Source organism: Artibeus jamaicensis, unplaced genomic scaffold (genome assembly GCF_021234435.1).
Source record: "Artibeus jamaicensis isolate MK-2021 breed Jamaican fruit bat unplaced genomic scaffold, CSHL_Jam_final contig_432, whole genome shotgun sequence".
In the NCBI taxonomy this organism is placed as follows: Eukaryota; Metazoa; Chordata; class Mammalia; order Chiroptera; family Phyllostomidae; genus Artibeus; species Artibeus jamaicensis.
In genome coordinates this window covers 2,015,385-2,038,476 of record NW_026521828.1, presented here as the reverse complement: position 1 = coordinate 2,038,476, position 23,092 = coordinate 2,015,385, and positions in this window count along the sequence as shown.

The following is a 23,092-nucleotide window of genomic DNA, read 5'->3' as shown; positions in this document are numbered from 1 at the left end:
TTTCATAATTCATTTCTAATTTGAAAGCACTGTGGCCAGAGATATCCTTGGTATAATTTCAACCTTCTTAAATGAGTTGAGTCTATTTTTTGTGACCAAAATCCTGGAAACTGTTCCATGTGCACTGGAGAAGAATGTACAGTCTGATATTCTGGGAGGAAAGGCTCTGCACATGTCAATTCTGTCCCTTTGGTCTAGTGTGTCAATTAAAGCCAATATTGCTGTATTTTCTGTTTGGAGGATCTATCTAGGGCTGTCAAAGGAGTATTAAGGTCCCCAACTATGATTGTGGTTTTGACTGTTTCTCCCTTTAGTTCTGTTAGTGGTTTTATATGTTTCTTCTTTTACCTGGAATAAATAACTACCCTTAATTGTCTTTCAAAATCAGTAGGTAGTAGATTGATGGAGTTCAGTTATTCACTCCACAGACATTTATTTCATGTCAACTCTGTGGAAGGAAATGCCTCACCTGCAACACAACAAGTCACTTGTATCTCATGGGTGGTTGGCAGCAGATTGAATGAAAGCCTTCTCTCCAATATAGCTCATTTATTTTAGGCAGAATATGATAGATTTTATAGTAACATCCTCTGCCCACCAATTACACTTTGCAGGCACAAAATCAGGTAGCCTTTGAGAAATGGGTTAATGCCATATGCCATTCTATACAGATTTAGATGATGGATGACTGAAATTTGAAGTAGCTGGACAGCTGTCTGAACAGACTATTTTATTGTACTTAAAGAATGGCATTTGTAAGTACGATGATAATTAGAGTAGATGAAATGAGTAAATCAGTGGAGCTTTTTTATAGCATTGGTTTGTAGGAACAATTTTTAACCCTCCTTATGTGCTCAATGCATTGGACTGGGGTCCAGTGCATGTTTCTATAATGAGGAAGATATGATATTCTTGTTTTGAATGTTATACTATGTGTTTCTTATATCTGAATTCATATAAAAGAATGTTCTGTTGCAATCACGGGAGCATGTATGCTAATAGCTCTTTTTTCTTCTCTTGTTTTTTTGTCTCTGCCTAGATTTTTTTACCCCCTTACCCTCTGCGCCAGGTAAAGGAAGTTAAAATGGTTTGGTTTCTGAAAATGTTCAAGAATGTTATATCTAAGAATCTACTTCAATGGTTTACTGTGACCACACACTCTGATGCCTGTAAAACTCGTATACTAATTAGGGTGGATGGATTGCTTTTGCTATAATAGTCCTAAAATTTCAGAGGCTTTACACAACCATCATTCACTTTTTTATCTTATAACAGCTGAAAGTAAGTTTTCATTTCTTTCATTGATGTCTCAGACATGAAAGAGTATGGATTCTGGGCCAGGCATGGAAGTGGCTCTCATCATTTCACTCACACTCCACTGGAGGGGATCCAATCCCTTCTCCTAAGTGCAAAGAAAGCTGGAAAATATAAGCTAGCTTTCTGCCCAAGGAAGGAGGGCGGTGGATTTTGATGCACAGTTAGCAGTTTCTGATATGTCATTCACACTGAATAAGTGAATGACATTAAATAAGGTCTGTAACAGACTAGAAAACTTGTCCTGACTGGTTGGCTGAGTTGGCTGAAGCATTGTCTCATGCACCAAAAGTGTGCAGGTTCAGTCCCTGGTCAGGGCACATACCTAGGTTGTAGATTTGATCCCTGGTCGGGGTGCATATAGTAGGCAACCAAAGTTTCTCTCTTACATGGCTGGCTCTCTCTCTCTCTCTCTCCCCCTCCCTCTCTCCCTCCCTCCCTTCCTTCCTCTCTGTCTCTCCCTCTCCTCCCCCCATTCTTCCTTTCTCTCTGAAAACAATAATCATATCCTTGGGTAAGAACTTTTTAAAAAAACTACAAAACACTTGATCCAGCTACACAAAGAAATGTTAGTCATTCTAGCCAACTTTTGCTGAGGTGGAATGATTGGTTTGGCCAGATCTTTGATTTTTAAAGAGAACAAAAACCTTCTTTTTATACAGAAAAATCTTCATTAAAAAATATCAGTCACTATTTTGTATTAAACAATAGTAATAATTGAGTATTAGACCACAAACATATATGTAACATATGTTATATAATATACATAAAATATGTATTTATAATGTGGGCCAAATAATCCATCTACTGACTAAATCTGGCCAGTAGGCCACTGTTGTGGGTGTCAACCATTCAGTTTGGGGAAGTTCACATCTTATTGTCTCTGAAGGTTTGTTTTATATCAAAGTCTAGGAACAAATTATAAGAGGATTAGGAATTATAAGTCTGACTCTGAAGGACATTCTCTGAATTCCTCATTTACTTTAGGTAAACAATTTTTGATGTTTGTTATCTGCTAAACATGCTATGGAATGCATTATTTATATTATTTAAATGTGTCATTCAGGCCTTGGCTGGTATAGCTCAGTAGATTGAGGGTGGGCCTGTGAACCAAACAACTGTGGTTCAATTCCCAGTCAGGGCACACGACTGGGTTGCAGGCCAGTTCCCAGCAGGGGACACATGAGAGGCAACCATACACTGATATTTCTCTCCCTCTCTCCTTCCCTTCCTCTCTAAAAATAAATAAAATCTTTTAAAAATGTGTCATTCACTGGGCGTATGGCAGAATTTAACTTTCCCATCTCCTTTGGCGTTAGATGTGGTCAAGTGACTTGTTTGACTAATAAAATGTGGCAAAAAATGGTTTGTCACTTGCAGGAGGATGTTTAAGACCCATGCGGTTCTTTGTCTCTTTCTGTCGCTCTTCCTCCTGGTGACCAGAGGAGATCTAGGCCTGCCGATGTGTCAGCCTGGGACCTCCAGAGACAACACAGACCAGAGCTTCCAGCAACCCACAACAGGTGTGAAGCATGAATGAAGAAATGAATGAATTAAGCCATTAGGATTTGGGAGTTGGTTGTTTGCAACCAGGGAGGGAGACCCCTCCCTGGTCTCTGCAGATTCAATTCCTCGTTGATGGCCATGTTGCAGCAACTGTTAATTTTTTTGAAAGAGGAATTAAAAGCATTTGAATGAGGAATTCTGAGATCTGACCTGAAGTCCCTTGAAGTGGGAACTAGCAAGATAGATGTGTGAAACCTGGTCATGTTACGTCACCTCTTGAACCCTTAGTTTCATCATTTGTACAGAGAGGGGGTTGGTATTGAATAACTGTAAAGGAATTTTTCATTTAAAATTTACCTGAAGTAAAATCTGTGCCCTTTTCAAATGATGAATGCATTTTTGCAAATAGACTAACGGATACTGAACTCTACAGTAAGCTAGAGTAATGAAATTCCCATTATATTTATAATCACTGTCTTTAGATATGCTTAAAATCATTAGCCATGAATATTCCTGTGTACAGGATGGGCACAACTAGATGTAATTTATAAGCACAGACAGTGAAATTAGAAAATATTAAGTGACTTGCTCCAAATCACAAGCATAATTACTAGAAGAAATATAGAACCTAATCTAGTGATTTCTGAGCATATATTCTTTCTCCATTACCATATTTGCAATCTCAATTATAATTTCTGCAGACAGCTTTATTTTATTTATGTTTGATCTATGCCCCACCGACATATACAATGCAATTAGGATAGTTCTCAAAGACCACAGTTCACTTACCACCTACCAAGAGAAATGGGGAAGAATTTTGGGAATTTGCCTTGCTTAGGAAAAAAAATATTTAATATGTCTTCTGGTGGAAGAAAAAAATGAGAAGCAAGTTCAAGATGAGAAATTACTAGCCAGCAACCATATTGTGATAAATCAGCCATAACATGATTATAGCAACTTCCTTGGGAAAGAAATCAATGCTGAATCAGACTTAGATAGACCAAGGGGATCAAATAGAGGTCAAAGGTACATCTCCATCTTGAAATTGGATAATTATTACTGTTATTATTGTCAGTTACTATAATATAATATTGGGAGAAATACACAAAGTCCCAATGCTGCTTTTATTGGCTGGCTAGACAAGTCAATCCATTACAAGGAAATAAATTCAAGGATATTAATCTATCTAAGCATCCAGTGAATTAGGGTAATTAGAAGATGGCTACCTCTGAGTCTCCTTGAGATTGTTTTCCTACCACTGAAATATAAGCAGAAAACAAAAAGCAAACACGTGCTTTTGAAAGGAGAAATTGCAAGCAGTCCTTTTGTTTGGAACGTTAGATAACAAGGCTTGCTGTCATAGAAAATGCACTTGTTTGGAAACCCAAAAAGATGAATTTCCTTGCCTGCTTTGCAACTTACCATCTACCTTGTACCCAAGCAGCAAGCGGACAGCTATGGAAAGGCCAGGGCTCTTTATCTCTTATTCACAGCATTTGGTCAGCCACCAAGCTTTCCTATTAAGCTATTCCATAGCCCTGAAATCTGTCCCCTCCTCATTCTACCCCCACTGCAGGCGCCTGGTCTTCAGCCTTCCTGCCCGTATTTTTTGCACTAGAGTCCTCGCTCATTTCCTTGCCTTCAGTCTCATGTGTCCCCTGTACATTCTCCTTAAGCTCAGCCAAGTGATCTTCCTGAAATACAAATCTGATCATGCCATTCATGTCCATGAAATCATTATGAAAGTATTCAGCAACTCGATCTTATAGGTAACTGTTGCTCAAAGAGAAGAACTGTGTGTTCTTCCCTTGCCACACATCAGTCAAACCGATTGCAAATCCAGCCTTCACTTTCTCCTTAATATTTAGTAAATCCTATACTGCCCTTACTGGACTCTCCGCTCTATGCTGGTGGGGCATCTTCCTTTTTATTTCATGAGTCCATTTGTGTTGCAGGTGGGGGGATGGCAACAGGTTCCTTCGTGACCAGGCTCTATGAGTGTAACCCCATCATTGCTGCTGTGGGGAGGGGCATGAACCATCTTTTAGGGCATCAACTAAAAAAATATTGACATGAGGGTGTGTGTAGTACTTCTATAGCATGGTAACTATCCATTCCTGAAAAGTAATGTGTATGAGTCAGAACGATGAAAGGAAGGAAACCACATGTCTGCAGATGGAAAGGCTCTGACCTGTGAATCTATGCTCCGTTACAGTGATGAGCAGGCTATAAAGTCTATTCTTTTAAATAACCAAGAGTCTTGATCTGTGTGGAAGAATTTCTTCTGTCTTTTGATCAACCCAAGTTTGGGAGTAACAAAAGCTCAAGGGATTTTGTGCCCTGAGGGCACACAATGAAATAAAGAAATCAGTGAAGGGATGATCTAGCCTTCTATTCTTTTACACGGTGTCCACACTATATACATGTGACTCAGAGGGTTTCCAGCCAAAATGAGCAATTTTTCAGAGTGGAATCTAATTCTATAATGTCTATGCCAGTGGCTTTCCCTCTGTCCCTGTCTGGTTCTGGTTGTTATGATCACCTTCCAGATAAGCTAGCAAAACCCAAGGAATTGTTTCAGGCTCAACTTTGAAAAGAACCCAGCCTAAGGCAAATATCCTGTCTGCCATCTTTTCTACCAAACAACTCAATGCTGATTCTATAGCCAAGAATGTAAGATATTTTGATATCACCCTAATTTGCTCTTTTGAATAAGTTTAGCAAAAGACTATATGCATATATTAATCATTTATATGTATTATTTTTACTATTAATTTCCCCCAAATCAAAACTGGTTTAGAATAAGAGAGCCCTTTATTGTTTAAAAGGGTTTAGAAGTCAAGTTTTAACGCTACATATCTCTGTCATTCAGGTGAAGAACAGTAGGTATTTAAGGATTTTCTGTTACCTAGATACCGGGGACTTTGGATCTTATCACCATGCAAAAGTTTCTACTCCTGAGAATAGCCACGTTTCTTTGCAGTAAATGTTCATTATCAAGGGTTAACAAAGTGGTGGATTTTGCTATCTCTGCATAAAGAAAACTGTGTATATTTATATACAGCCATACGCCACATAATAATACTTTGGTAGACAAGAGCGCAGATGTACAATGGTGGGCCCATAAGATTACAAGAGTGGCATCTAGAAGAAGGCACTCAAGAAATTCATCCATGATTTCAATGGATTTTCCCAGGATGAGGAGGTTGCAATATCAGTGAAGTTTTGGTTGAGATGGCAAACAAGCCTAAACTGGATGTGCATGAGAATGACTTTGAGGAGCTCCTAGAGATGGTCCCTAGGAGATTTTCTAAGTAGTAGTTGTTCAAAGTGGAAGAGGAACGCGTGTTAGAAGAAGAGGCAAGAGAAAAGGAAACTACCAGAGGAGGAAAAAAACACCCCAAGAAAATTCACAGTGAAGGGTTTAACAGAAGCTTTTGAAGACCTCAATAAGTTCCTTAAAAATATGAAGGCATGGATTGTTACAGCTACCAATTTTCATTAGTAGATGGGAACGTTCATGGTATATTAATTTGCTTATAAACAAATCTATGGTAGAAGGAAGGAAAAGGAAAGGAAAGGAAAGGAAAGGAAAGGAAAGGAAAGGAAAGGAAAGGAAAGGAGGAAGGAAGGAAGGAAGGAAGGAAGGAAGGAAGGAAGGAAGGAAGGAAGAAAGAAAGGAAGGAAGGAAGGAAGGAAAGAAGGAAAGAAAAAAAGAAAAAAGACACAGCTGAGCAAGGCACCGTGGTTTCATATTTCTGAAAAAAACTAAATAACTCCTCAAGGAGAGCCTCGGGCAGGTCCCTCAGGAGGTGTTCCTGGGAGGGCACTGTTGTCATGAGATGTGACAGCTCCCTGCACGTTTTTGCCCTGATGACCTTCTGGCGGAACCAGAGGTGGAGGTGGAAGACAGTGATACTGAAGATCCCGACCCTGTGCAGGCCTAGGCTGATGTGTGTGTTTGTCTTTTAGTTTCCAACAAAACAAGTTTAAAAAGTAAAAAAAAATAATAATAAAAGTAGAAAAACCTTATAAAATAAGGATAAAAAGAAAGTATTTTCCCATGGCTGTGTAACATGATTGTGTTTTAAGGTCTCACAAAAATATTAGAAAATTAAAAGATTAAAATGTTTACAATGTAAAAATGTATGGTAAGCTAAATTTAATTTATTCTTGAGTGTAGAAATACATTGTTTTTAGATTTAACGCAGCCTACGTGTACTGACAGCGTTATAAAGGCTACAGTCGCTCACAGGGATGTCTCAGGTCAGCACGTTCTCTCACCCCTCACTCACGGGCTCACCCGGAACACCTTCCAGTCCAGCAGGCTCCATTCATTGTACATGCCACATAAAGGGGTACCATTCTTTATTTTTCATACTGCATTTTACTGTACTTCCATGTTTAGATACACCAATACTCACCCCTGTGGTGCAGTTGCCTACAGTATTCAGTATGGTAACTTGCCAAACAGCCTTGTAGCCTGGAAGCAATAGTCCATAGGCTAGACCATCGATGTTTGTGTAAATGCATTACATGAGGTTGACGCAGCAATGAAATAGTCTAATGACTCATTTCTCAGAAGGTGTCTCCATCATTAAGAGATGCATGACCATAAATCATAGACTAGTGCAATGGTGTCATTTCTCTGATCAAGGCACATTTGATGTAATAGAAGTTAAACGCCAACATCTAAATTAAGTCTGGGTTAACCAGGTTTCATTCACTCTGCCTAAAATAACTGTTCTTTGTTCTTATTTATATGCACAGATACAAACACTGAAAAACAAACCGTGCAGCATGTTCCAGTGTCTGTGATTCAGTGACAAACCCCTTAAAGTCTTATCTTATTCATTAGGATAATGAAGGAAAACAAATAAGCATTGGCTTTTGCTCCTAGCATGTGAGTTTCTGCTGGAAAAAAAGTAACAAGTAACAAATGCAGATTTCATTTACTAAACTGCCATTATACCCTTATGTTTCCCGGGGCTATGACAGCCAGGGGGAGATAACAATACAAATGTTTTGAATAGGGAGCTAGCCAGTGATAATTAACATTTAGTTGTCTTTCTTGTTTAAAAATATTATTCATCTTGACATAGATATTTATGTGTGTATATATTTAATTCAACAATGTCTCAAGCATCTACTATTCGAAAGTTCAGTGCTAAGTGCTAGAGGCCATAAAAAGGTGAATAAATTGCAAGTCTTGTTCTCAAGAAGCATACAGATGAATTTAGAACTATAAATAGCTTCATATCAGATCAGGCAATGTTCGCCAACTATTAGTTCAGGTTAGGTTAACTTCTGTCTGAGTATAAATTACAAGAAACCTTTTCAGTTTTAGCCCAAGCTGAACTCACATTTGGAGGTAAGCCTGACCTGATCAAACGTGAAGCTATTTACAGTTTTAATTTTCCTACCCCCACATTTGCTGAAGAAATGTGAATGTTCGATTATGAAATGCTATTCCTAACTCCCCCAGACTATTATAAAATACACAGCTGTGGACCCTAAGAAAGTAGATATCAACTAAGAAGACTCCTGGGGACTAACTGGGCCCAAAAAATAAAAGAAAAAGAAATAAAAGATAGGAAAGAAAGAAACAAAGGTGACAAACAGACCCTTGCAGCCACATCCGCGCTGGGGCCTCCCATGCAAACTGTGCTACAGGGAGAGAAGCCTGCACTGATCGGCCTGCTTCTGCACTGAATTCCCTGCCTGCTCCATGTTTCTGCCACCTGAGTCAGCCTCATGAAGAAGCTCCTGGAATCCTCCCTCCACCAATAGGACCAAGGTTTTGCCCATCCAGACAGAGCTGTGCAGCTCTGACCAATCAGAGAGATCCTGTATATGTGTGTATCTATGTGTATGTATATCACTTCTTCACTTTTTCATCATCATCTTTTCATCCATTCATTCTTTTTCTTCTTTTACTGACCTATACTTGGCATAAATATTGTGTAAGTTCAAAGTGTACAAGATGTTGACTTGATATATTTAAATGTCCCAGCTTGATCACCACAGTAGTTCTAGCAAAGACCTCTATCCTGACACATAATAGTCATTTCTTGCTTGAATGCCTCATTTCTTGGTCCATTCATCAGCTGATGTGCACTTGGGCTCTTTCCATACCTTAACATCTGTGAGTGACACTGCAGTGACCATCAGGGGTACAGATGCCTCTTAGATATAATGGTTTTGATCCCTTGGGATATGTGTCCAGAAATGGAATTGCTGGGGCAGGTAGTTCTATTCTTGGGCCGTCGTAAACAATATAGTTATGCTCTGTACGCCAGTCAATCTCTGGCCCTGCATGGAGATGCTCCAGGCCATGGTGTCCTTAGAGACATTGTCATGAGGCCTGTCCTCACCCACCCCAACCACCACCCAGGCCATGGCTCTTTGCTTTCCCTGCATCATCTCATCTATTCCTCACAGCAGTAATATGAATCGCATGCTCTTATTATTGCCATTTTACAGATGAGAAGACTGATATTTGCAGAGCAATGTGTCCAGGGCCGCACAGCTGTAGGTTGGGGGACCACTGTGGGGATTTAGCACAAGCTGACACCACTTCAAAGCTAATACTCCAATGACTGTATGACATAGAGTACTCCACTGGGAATATGGTACATCTGACCTCTGTGGCACAGTCTGCCACCTCCCTGCAGGAACCACTGGCACTCAGGGTCGCAGTGTAGCTGGGACCAAAAACCAAAACAAAAACCACCACGGAAGCAGAGTTGCAGAGAGTAGCTTCAAAGTAATCTTTTCCCTTGTGTCCCTTGTGATAGACAATCCAGCTCTGGGTATCCCATTTCTAACTAAGGTTCCCTCCTTGGTTTCTCCATCAATAACATGGGTAAGTCAGATTCTCTGACCTCTGACTCCTGATTTTTCCAAGAATCAACATTGTGTCGTTGGGATATTTCCAGTTCTGTGAATGTCCACGGCTCTCACCAAGGCCATTACTGGAAGAGCTAAAGACAGCCAATATATCGTTCCTATATTGTTACTTAATGTATTTTTCCCTAAGCTTATTTTACCACAGCTCCTAGTGAGGAGTTTTGGAAGTGTCGAGGCTATAATGGAAAAGCTGTTTCATCCAACACAGTGATGGAACTAACTCGGGCTAACAAATGTGCACCCCACTTGGTCGGCATCAGCCACGCCACCCCTAGTTGTATGCAAAGCACACATTGCTGCCTTCCAACATGTGATTGAGGGGAAAACTGAGGCTGCAGGATTACCAAGTAGTCGGACCAGAATGTGAACTCAACACTGACCCCGGTGTTCTCCAGAGTGGCATGATTCGCACCTTCCTTCCTTTGTCCCTCCTATTCCCTTCTGGTGGGGGTGCAGGGTGATAATTGGAAGAAAAACAGGTAAAAAAATAATAAAGGCCCAAAACCTTTTCATTTACTATGAAAACACCATTGGAATATAAAAGGATTCTGAGCATTTTTGCCGATTGCTCTGCCATGTTTTTTCCATCACACAAAGAACACTTCAGGCCATTTCTTCAACTGGATAAGCAAGTCGATCTTCTTTCTTATCCACTCTCTTGCTGAGTCATCCATCCTATTGAAATGGTCTTAATAAATATCTCTATGTTTGCCTTCAGTATGGGGACTTTCCCAAACTTGATTCTTATTTTTCTATCTCATGCTTATACTTCCAGACAAATCGTAGTAGCTCTCGCCTCAGTGAAAAATCTACATGCCTGCTTCTTTTCAGTGCATGGACATCCCTCAAATATTTCCCATAAAGCAAATCTAAAATGATATGCAAGCATTCATCAATAATTTATTGGATAAAATTTCTTCATGATTAGGAAGTTATCACGGAGAAGCAGGTAAATAAGGGATTCACAACCCATCATTATCAGGTCAGGTTAAGAGAAGAGTTGTTAAATGTAGTTAAATTTTGAACTCCACTGTCTTCCCAGTTACGGTTTATGAGGAACTGTCAGGAAAAAACATATACTAATTGAGAAAATTTATTGTGTGCTTTTCACAACAACATTAAGGAAAGTGTTAAATCATTTTCTTTTCACAGAGAGCTTACTGAGAATCAAAACAAGACATGACTTAAGATACGTTAAAGAATGAGGCAGTCAAATGCACAAAGTTGTTTTTGGTGATGTTCCCAATGTCAGGAGTTATCAAGAATTCTCTTTTTTCCTTAATCCTCACCCAAGGGCATGCCAATTGATTTTAGAGAGAGGGGAAGGGAGGAATAGAGAGAGAACCATCAACTTGAGACAGAAATATTGATCACCTACTTCTTTCACGCACGACAACCAAAACAGAACCCATAACCTAGGCATGTGCCCTGACCGAGAATCCAACCCTCAACCTTTGTATTTACAGGACAAAGCTCCAACCAACAGAGCCACACTGGCCAGGGTAAAGATCCCCCTTATTTTTTCAGTAAATACATAAGAGCTGTGGACTACCAGATGTGCTAGGAGATGATCCAGTTTGCTGGGGCTCTGGGCACAGGCTTAGAAACACGCATGGCTGCCTCTGGGCAGTTCACACCTGTGACAAGGATTTGTGCCTTTGTCCAGAACTGGGTTCTGTGGCTCTTGCACCGCCCGTCACTTGCCTGGCCCCAGGGGACATCTGTCAGTAACAGTTAAGCCCCTGGCAGTATAAATATTCCCGATCAACTTGAAGCTATTTGGGGGACATGTTCCTGAGAGGGTATTGTAGAATTCCCACTCATAACCATTTCTTCTTCCGTAAGTGATGACATTTTTCTCTCAATATTACTCACCTCCCACCTCACATGCACACACATGCAGTTGAGAGGCTAAGACAGTAATTACAGACAATGAAGCTTTATTTTTTATACCGAAGATAGGAATGGAAGTTTCACCTTAATTAGACATGAAAGTATGACTTTAGAAATAATACAACTAGGTTAATAATCTGAATTTTCTCTAAATATTTAATTCTTCTCTGGAAACTTGAGTTCTTGCTCCTGCCCTCACCTTCTCTCTCTGGTTCTGAGCGATGACACTGGAATGTTTCGACCGTTCTCCCCTCTCCCATAGACACTTAGGCAGTTTTTTATTGTAAGGTTATTGACTAGTTGTTTCTTCTCTTTTCATTTCAAAGAAAAGAATTTCAGTTATTTTTTCAAAAAACTCATCAGGCTCACTGTAGGCGAATGTGAACAAAATTACAATTGTTAAGTCAGTGACTAAAAAGATCGATGTTTTCTCACTCTCTGTTACACATCATGAAAACGCACCCTTAATTGTTTGCTATTGTCTGGCCCTAGAAACATAAGGGATTCTATCTCAGTGAAAAGTAAAAAAATGTACCGTGTTCTTGTTGGGGGATGTTTGTCCAGCCAATCTTGTGCCCCTATCTGAGTGACGAAAGCCTTAGATGAAGAGATAAACTCTCCCACCATCCTATGGATTCATCAACAACAATGACAGTTTAATAAGTGAAACAGTTTAATAAGGGAAAACCTAAGAAGGCCATATGGCCATATACATATATATGGCCATATAATTTTCCAAAAATATATTTTTTTCAAAGATGACTATTAATGAAGCAAATCAGCTGCGATAGAACTAGACTTTGATTAAATTGATGAAAAAATATAATTTGCTCACTGCTGGTGAAATTGCAAGGAAAACCTCTTAGAGAAAACACTCCCTTTTCTGCTTTGGAATCCATCTGCCTTCTGCCTGTTTGTAGATGAAGAAAATGCTAGATATCATCACTGTTTTCTAGGGCTCTTGTTTAAGATGGTGGAGAGCAAATTCACAATCAACTCGCCTCCTGTGATTAGGTTTTGGTCCCCGAGGTCTCTTCTGTTATTGAAGAGGTAATTGGCAGGGCTGCGCAATGGAAAAATAATTTGCTAGCAAAGTGATGCAGAACTTCAAATTCTGCTGCTATTTGTTCGAGAACTGAAGTCAGATGAGATGACTTTTTAAGTAATGTTGCATCCCATTTTAATCGCTGGACATTTTCAACTCGTTTGTATTATTTTTAACAGTGTTTACTTCTTCATGGAAATGAACCTCACTGTGTGGTTAAGGGAGAAACATCCCAACTTGGCTGGCTTGGCATTTATTCAACTACTATTTGGTATTTTAAACCACTTCCGTTTTACACTCATATCCTGGATCAGTGGCGGATATGAATTTTGTGTAAACCCAGGGCAGAAGATTTCTTCTTTTTCAGGTTTCATAGGCTGGCTCTTGCTAAATTTCTTTCTGTTTCTGTATTCTAATAGCCTACGTATGCTGTTTAAAGGCAGGTACTGTGTGTATCCATCTATATGTTCACTAATGATCTGTGCCTGGCCATGGTCTCCAGGGCAGGAGGAATGGAGGGAAAGAGAAGGAAAGGGAGAGAAGGAGAAGGAGCAAAAGAAGGGAAAAGGGAGGGAGAAGGTGGGGAGGGAGTAAGGGAAGAGGGAAGGAAGGAGTCATTTTTATTTGATTTGTTTTTTTCCAGTTTTATTGAGATAGAACTGACATATAACATTGTATAACACCTAAAATAGGCATACCCCATAATTACTTGACATTTATATATACTGCAAAATAATTCCCTCATAAGTTTAGTTCACATCAGTCACCTCATGTACAGGGTTTTTTTTTGGTTTTTTTTTTTTTTTTTGCAATAAGGACTTTTAGTATCTATTCTCTTAGCAAGTTTCAAATATAAATACAGTATTGTTAACTGTTATCATTTTTTCTTGATTTTTATTATCTCAAGCATTTAAAAGATTCCAAAACTGAATATACAAGGAGAAAATTTTTTTACATTTTTAAAATTTTTTATTTTATTGATTATGTCATTACAGTTGTTCTATTCCCCCCTTCATCCCCCTCCACCCTGCACACCCCCTCCCCCACCATTCCCCCCTTTAGTTTATGACCATGTGTCTCAAGTTTTTTAGATTCTGTATTTCCCCTACTATTCTTACCCTCCCACTTGTCTATTTTTTACCTGCCATCTATGCTACTTATTTTCTGTACCTTCTCCCCCCTTCTCCTTCTCCCACTCCCCTGTTGCTAACCGTCCATATGATCTTCATTTCTATGGTTCTGCTCCTGATCCAGCTGTCCTTTTAGCTTGCTTTTGTTTTAGATGTGGTTGTTAATAACTGTGAACAAGGAGCAAATTTTAAGGGGAATCCTACTCATTATTCACCAGAGTAGAAATGTAACGAAGATACAACTTTGAGCCGGGTGCTTCTGATTTCAGCAACACTCTTAGGAGTTTTTCAGAGTACAAGGGCCCATCAGGAGTGTACCCTCTTTTTATCCATTCTGCTTATCCCCTTACCCTTTCACCCCTTCCGAATTCTTCACCACTTCATCTTTAGCACAGCCCATGGGAATAATAGCTTCTGTCACAAGAAGTGGGAGGAGTATGATATAATGCTCTGGATAATTTTGTTAAACCCACTTAGTACCTAATCCACTCAAGTCAAAGCTGGCATTGGAGTTATCACTTACTAGACTGGCTTTGTGCACAAAGCAATTCAATACCCACACATCTTCACAAATTACTGGTACGCGTCCTCACACAGTAGGCTGCGCGACAGCTGAAAAAGATACCTCTTCAACTCCTAATTTTCCATATTTTTATTTCATTTTAACACCTCTTTGCAGACAATTAACTTTTTTCCCCTTTTCTTTCTCAGGCTATTTTAAATTAGTCCATTTCAGGCTGATGAATGAGCCAAGTTACAGCCCAGGATGGAAGCACCAGCTGAATGCTAAAAGGGTGCTCGGTGCCTGAATGCAGTGCAAGATACTTTATTCTTAGAAGCAAGCTATAGAATATTCAGTTTGACAGAATTGCAAACCAATTTATTTGAATAAATGTGAGGTATATAATGTACCTTACTTAAGAAGCATGTAAAGGCTTCATAGGTGAGTGGAAAGCATTCTGGTTAATTTTTTAAATCAAGATACCAAGGAGGTTATAGGGGGATAATCGGGATGGGCGGAGACTTGACTTGGAGCAGTTAACACACAATACAGTGTACAGATGATGTGTTGTAGAATCGTGCACCCAAAACCTGTATAATTTTATTAACTAGTGTCATCTCAATAATTTTCTGAAAAATTAAAAATACATCATTTTAAAATGAGATTCATTGATGTATTGTGTCAGCTTCAGGTACACAGCGTAATGATTCATTATTTGTATACAATGCAAAATGAACACAATAAGTCTAGTTACTCTCCATCACTATGCAAAGTAACACTTTTTTTCTTTGTGGTGACAACTTCTAGGATTTACTCTTCGCAACTTTGAAGTATGCACTGTAGTGTTGTTGCCTGTTATTGGGTTGTACATTGTATCTGCACAACTTATTTACTTGGCAATCGAAAGTTTGTAACACTTGATCCTTTTCACCCATTGATACTCGTCCCACCCCTGATGCCCGCGCCCTCTAGCAACCACTACTCTTTTCTCCATGTGTAGTTTTGCCTCGATTTGCTTTGTTTGTTCATTTTGTGTTTTAGATTCCACACACCAGTGAAATCACATGATGCTTTTCTTTCTCTGCCTGACTTATTTTCACTGAGCATAAATTCCTCAAGGTCCATCCATGTTTTTGCAAATGGTAAAACTTCACTCTTTTTTTATGGCTGAGGAATATATATGTGTGTGTATGTGTATGTATATATTCTTTACTCATTCAGCCATCACTAAGGTTGTTTCCATATCTTGGTTCCTGTAAATAATACTGTAGTGTTCATAGGGGTACATACAACTTTATAAGAAATTAGTGTTCTTTTTTTCCTTTAGATTGATACCCATAAGTGAGATTGCTGGATCACATGGTAGTTCTATTTGTAGATTTTTGAACCTCCATACTGTTTTCTATAGTGTTTGCACCGATACATTTCACCAACAGTGAAAGATCCTATTTTCTCAACACAATCACCAACAGTCGTTCTTGTCTTTTTGATTATAGCCATCCTAACAGGTATGAGGTAGTATCTCATTGTGGTTTTGATTTGCATTTTCTTGATGATTAGTGATGCCAAGAATCCTTTTATGTGACTGTTGACCATCTACACGTCTTCTTCAGATAAATGTCTTTAGATAAATATCCTCTGCCCATTTTCAAATTTGTCTTTTTGCTTTATTTTGTTTGCTATTAAGTTGTATGTGTTCTTTATATATGTTGGCTATTGACCCCCTCTAGGATATATAATTTGCAAATATTTTCTCCCATTCAGTAGGTTGCCTTTTCATTTCTGGCTTCATTTGCTGTGCAGAAGCTCTTTAGTTTGATATAGTTCCATTGGTGTATCTTTGCATTGGTTTATCTTTGCTTTTAGATTCAGATCCAAATAAATCTTGGCCAAGGCTGTCTGTCATCAAGGACCTTATTGCCAATGTTTTTTTTTTTTTTTTAACTATATGGTTTCAGTTTTAACATTCAAGTCTTTATCCTATTTTGAGTTAATTTTTGTGTGTGGTGTAAGATAGTAGTCTAGCTTCATTCTTTTACATGTGGCTGGCCAGTTTTGGCAACAACATTTACTGATGAGACTGACCTCTGCCCATTATATATATTCTTGTCTACTTTGTTGTAAATTAGTTGCCCACATATGTGTGATGTGTTTCTGGCGTTGTTATTCTGTTCTATTGATCTATATGTTCATATTTGTGTAAGTGCCATACCATTTTTATTATGTAGCTTTGTAATGTAGTTTGAAATGAAGGCACATGATAGCTCCAGCTTTTTTTTTTTTTTTCCCCTCAAAATTGCTTTGGCTCCTCTGAGTCTTTTGTGGTTTCATACAAATTTTAGAATTGTTTGCTTTGTTTCTGTGAAAAAAAGAAGCCATTGGAATTTTTATAAGGATTGCATTGAACCTTTTATAAGGATATATTGCTTTGGGTAGTGTGGATCTTGTAATAATATCAATTATAATCCATGAGTGTGGAATACCTTCCCATTGATTTGTGTCTCCTTTAATTTCTTTCTTCAGCTGTCTTACAGTTTTCAGTAAACAGGTCTTTTGCCTTCTTGGTTCATTTTGTTCCAAAGTATTTTGTTCTCTATGATGCAATTGTAAATGGGGTTATTTTTAAAGTTTTCTTTATGATGGTTTGTTGTTAGTGTATAAAAACACAAAAGATGTTTGCATATAGATTTTGTATCCTGCAGCTTTAGTGGATTTGTTTATTAGTTTTAATAGTTTTCTTGGTGGAATCTTGAGGGTTTTCTATATATAAAATTATGTTGCCTGCAAATAGTGACAGTATTACTTCTTCCTTTCAAATTTGGATGCATTTTATTTTATTTTGCCTAATTGCTCTGGCCAGGACTCCTAATACTATGTTGAATACAAGTGGCAAAGGTGGGCATCCTTGTCCCGTTCCCCATTTTAAAATCAAAGCTTTCATCTTTCTAGTGTTGAGTAATGATGTTAGTTCTGGGGTTGTCTTTTATGGCTTTTGTTATGTTGAAGTATTTTCCCTCTGTAGCTACATTGTTAACAGTTTTTATTATACATGGATGTTGAATTTTGTCAAAAGCTTTAGCTGCATCTATTAAGATGATTGGTAACTTCTCATTTTAAAGAAGTATATTTAACTTTTAAAATAGGTCTGGTTGCTTTGTACTTTTGCTTTCTCTAGGGTAGATTCCAATTCTTATAAATATTCAACGTAAAAAATAATTAATTTGAAAATTTAATGCAAAGGGAAACCAAGTACATGGGCCAATCATCAGTGTACATGCCTCGCTACATGCTTTTCCTTCCTCCTATGAGACGACCTGGCTTCCTCAACTGCTGGTTCTGGTCGTTAATGTGAGCACAGACATGCTGTTTCCAATCATTCTTTTACAATAGCAATATCTCTTGTACCCAGCGTAGCCTGCAAAGATGTTTCCATGTTTAAATATTCATTCCAGATAACTAAAGCAGCTCTTCTTCAGCAGCAGAGCTAAGCATTTTGATGGAAATCCTTCTGAAATGTGTCACCCATTACAATATTTTATTATTTTAAACAAGAAGTACTAAGATAAGTATCACTTTTCTCAATAACTCAGCGACCGTTTTCAACAGTCATCATTATATTCTGCCGCATGATCGTATGCCTGAATAGGCTGTTGAGTTCCTTTGTCCTTTTCCTGAGTCACAGATTGTGACAGTGGCTCTTCTTCCCACTTCCTGTCATTGGCTATCTTCTAATCTAGCAATTTTCAACCTTTTTCATCTCATGGCACACATCTATTAATTGCCAATATTTTTGGCCAGTCTAACAAAGAGTAGGGAGAATTTTGATTCATCTAGCAATAAAATAATAATAGTAATTACCTCCCATACTTGATCCAAAATGACTTTTTAAATAAAATCAGGTGTCCATATTGTAAATAAGGATTTCTGGTACCAAGAATTAACCAACCAGATGCAACCTTATTATGCAACGGGACCAATAAGATGTAACTCTGTTATGTGGCCTATATATTTATGGTTCAAGACAGGGTTTCACACCAGAGGGTATTGCTGTTTTGGCTGTCATCATTTTTTTTATTTGACAATCTAAGGGAAAAGAGGTCAGTGCCCCTGACTAAATAGTCAGCTATTATATGTTTTAAAAACTCCACAGGAAGGCAGTGTTCCACGACACTGTTTGAAAATCGCTGTTCTAATCTGCTACAGCAATTTAAATACAATAAATAGCTTGAACTATTGCTGTTTCTTTCTCTTTTGGAGGAAAACTCATGGGCTCTGCCATAGTTATCTGCTACTCACCAACAATTGCTGTCTGTGTTAGTTCCACGACCATGTCCTGAAAGGGATTCGTTACTACTAGTCAAATATCAGTTGAAGTGGGCAGTTTGGGGATGTTTACTCTGGGAAAAAAAAAAGAAAAAAATCTCAGCCCACTCCAAACTGGAGACTTCAGAGGTTTTGAGAATGTCTGACAAGAGCAGTGTTCTAATTTGAAATCCCAAATAAACAAGAAGTCAGTTTTGCTCCCACAAGTAGCTTCACAGCGTATTACCCTGCTAAGCTGTGCCTATACATTTAAACATCATTGTACAGTTTTTTTTTATCATTAGCTAAGAATTAACAATATGATATGATGCGGGTGTTCATTTATGATATGCAAGTTTTCATTTACTGATCTCAAAGCAAAATAAAAATCATTTCTGTGTTACGTATTTATTCACTTCTATTTGGTATCCAAAATTCTAAAAAAAATATCAACTAATTTTATTTAATAAAGTGACTTCATGCTGAAGAATATGATCATATGTTACACACATATAGAAATCTATACTTTAGAGCAACTGCCCACACTTTTTTCTTTCACTAAAGGGCCAGATAATAAATGGTGTTGATTTTGTGGAGATATATTCTCTGTTGTAAGTACTCAAGTACATCCTTCTAGCCACAGATAATAAGTCAATTGTCTAAAGTGTTACTTACAGACACTGAAATGTGGAGTTTGTATAATGTTTGTGTCATGAAATATTCTTCTTCATTTTATTTTTTTCAGCCACTGAATATGCTGAACTTTTTTTTTTAGCTCACAGACCATGTAAAAAAGAGTCTAGAGTCTGATCTGACCCAGAGGTCCCTGTGTCCATCCCTGTGATCAGGGGTTTTAACAGCCATAGAAATGGCATATCGTAAATTTGAGAGATCGGCCCACAACACCAAGCTTCCAGTGAAAGACTGAATATTTTAGCAATTGATGATTTCTAAATATAATGGAACTTTTCAAAAATAAAATTCCTAGGGTACTGGACAGAGTTTTCTGCTAATTGTTTTTGTTCTGAATATTGCCCACACCAAAAATTCTCGAGCGTTCGTGTGCATGGGAACAATTCCTCGTCGTCTTGTCACGAGGTAAACAGACAAGTCCGATGTGGCACCTGAGATGTTCGGACATGCTCACAGGTGGTGCCAATTTTGCACGTCGTCCAGCCCGAGTTTGAGTAGCCAAGGGCCAGACAAGAGTTAAGGAAGCCCCATGTGACCTCATAAGCAATTATGAGTCTGTGCGGGGACTTTGAATGAATGAAATGTAATGGTTTCAGATGAAGGCATAGCCCCTAAACAATAAAAACCAAAAGGCAAAAAAAATTAATAACATTACTGTGGGGGGTGACTTTCCTTGCAAGTCCCCCCGCATGCCACAGATGAGAGTAAACATGACTGAGACATGACGTGATCTGCTTGGGCAGGAGAGGTAGTCATTTTCCCAGAGAAAAAAAGGCCTTGAGCGGTGGCCAATTTCTCAGGGGAAAAAGGTCATGAGCTTCCTCCTCCAGGGGCTTTTATTGGGTTGTAATACACAGGAGTACAGGGTGGCAAGGATCAAAGAAATCTGACGGCTTAGTCCATCTGAGTCAGAGTCTGTCAGGAACAGAGTTTTAGGGTTTCCTGCTCGAACCCTCAACATATGAATGAAAACACTCTTAGCAGAACAGATTTCACAGGTTTTTCAGGAATTCGTTGTGATGTCAGATTTTTTCCCAGGGCACGCTCTAGCAAGGCAAGGAGCTGCACCTCTCCCCAACAGGTATTCAGGCTTAAGGGGATTAGAGCCAGGAAGCACTTCTCCCAGAGGACATGGGGACTTGGGGGCTATGTCAAAGCCGGGGGGGGGGGGGCGAGAGTCCATTGCTCTTTGTTGTGCCCCCCAAGTCCTTCCTTGATGGCCTCCCACGTGATTGTGTCTGGCCTAGGTTGCCCCTCCTCTGAGGGGTCGGACCTCGCAAGGACTTCTGACCATGCTTTGGGGGCAGGGAGGAAACTCAGGCAGCCTTTGCTGTCAGAGACAAGCTTTGTCTCCTGTGGCTCCCATTCCAGGGGTCATAGCTCGCCCTTAGCCATAGGGGGTAGAGTTACAATTCCTAGAACTAGTCAGAGAGGTCCACAACACATTACAATTATGTAAGTAGCTTTACCAAATTAAGAAGAATTACACAAGAAGCCCTCAGTGCTTAACTTGCTAAAGCACTGAGTATCCTGGCTACTATCAAAAATACAGCTTTTACGCAGACAGCATTTTTTATAACTCTTCACATATATTTTGCATTTTTGGTAGATTATCAAACACGTACCATAGCAATGAGCAATTCAGTAAACACTATAAGATATAAGGATTATTAAAAATTGATACATACTCTGTAGGCTTACATGTTGCATTTAATGTGTGCACACATAAATATGCAAGTCTGTGTGATTAAAATGCATTTGGTCTGAGGCTTTCTAATGTCAAGTTTCAATCCCATGCAAATGAAAGGGGCTGAATACATAAGCCTGTCAAAATCATGATTTTAATGGAAATGTCAAGATAACTTCTCAAAGTCAATATAATAATCTCTTTTATGCAGCGCTAGGAAGGAGCCTGTGACCCCAAAAGAACTAAACCCGTCACCCTGCGCTGTATGTCCCATCCTATTACCATCCCCAGCTCCACTATCTGGAGGACCAAGCTCTCCTCCAGTTCCAGGGCTAAATGATGTCACGACATGACTGTCACCATATTTATGTCTTGTAAAATTAGAAAGGTTATTAAGCATAATTCGACCTTTGGCATACTCTAATAGAATCCTGTTTTCTTTCTGTTCCTCTTCCCCTTCCTTCATTCACTCCCATCCCTCATTTCAGGTTTTGGGGTATTTTTTTTTAAGGTTTTATTTATTTATCTTTGGAAGGGAAGGGAAGGGACAATGTATGGTCGCCTCTCGTGCATCCCCTCCTGGGAACTGGCCTGCAACCCAAGCATGTGCCCTGACTGGGAATTGAACCAGCAACCCTTTGGTTCGCAGGCCAGCACTCAATCCACTGAGCTACACCAGCCAGGGCAGGTTTTGGGGTTTGTTTTTGTTTTTGCATGCTCTGTTTTTTTTCCCTTTCAAATAATCTGTTGCCCATTTACACTGGCATCATGTGCAGGGTCAAATCTAAACTTCTGTAAAGTGCAATTTTTATTCCAGGGCCTTCTAATTATCCTTTAAAACATCCACTCTGGAGAGAGAGGTTACTTCCATTCACGCCTAAATTCAGCATTGAGTATTTTGCCCTTGAACATTCTCTATAGCACCGTGATGTGAGAACCGAGGAATCTCTGTTTTGCAGTTACTATTGTCTTTATCTGGTGCTGCAGTACAGAAGGCTGTTACCTATGTTTCTCTTTGCTGGTTGGCTCTGTTCAAAACGTGTTAAAGGAACAGGTGTTCTGATATGGGCAAGGGTCATGCATTTGGTGTGTTGGACAGTTGAGAAGAAAAGACTGTCAGAGTCTTCCATGCTGTTGCAAAGAGTAAAATTTACTTCTTTTTTTAAAGCTGAGTAGTATTTCACTGTGTAAATGTACCATGGCATTTTTATTCACTCATCTACTGACGGGCACTTGAACTGCTTCCAAATCTTGGCAGTTGTAAACAACACGGCAGTGAACATAGGGGTTTATACATTCTTTTGAAATAGTGTTCTCGGGTTTTTTGGATTTATTCCCAGAAGTGGAATTGCCTGGGGAGTATTATGCTAAGTGAAATAGGCCAGTCAGAGAAAGACAAGTACCCTATGGTTTCACTTATATGTGGAATTTGATGAATAAAATTAAATGACCAAATAGAAACAAGATGCTAGGTACAGAAAACAGCTGTCATGGAGAAGACTGTGGGAATCAAGGATGACAAAGGTAAAGGAAATTAAGTAAAGAAAAAAAAACGTATAGGCACAGAGAGCAGCATTGTGGTCACTAAAGGGAAGGGGAGGTAGAAGGGGGAGGAGGGGGACAAATGGTGATACAAAGAGACTTGACTTGGGTGGTGAACACACAATACCACATACAGATGATGTATTGTAGAATTGCACCCCTGAAACCTATGTAATTTCATCAACCAATGTCACCCCAATGAGTTCAATTAAAAATAAAAAGAATGGAGTATCTGTCAAAACCTTTACAGACTCCTACACTGTGTAACAACATTCTCTTTAGCAATTTTAAGGTAATTTAAATAGATTAAACAGAAAAAAAAAAACTATGTTGTGCAAGTGCTTAAAAATAAGGGCAGTATACTTCTTTGTCTATATATGAGTCTGTCCACATTGTAACCAGCCATGTAATATGAAAAATAGAGACATTTACTGAAGAAGATACAAGACACAGAAACTTTGTACTTAGAACAGGGATGCCTCAGTCCCCTTCAAAGTAGGCACCTTGGGACCTCACGCACTTCTCCCAATCACCATCAGCTGCCCCCTTGTATTTTCCTGAATCTCTTT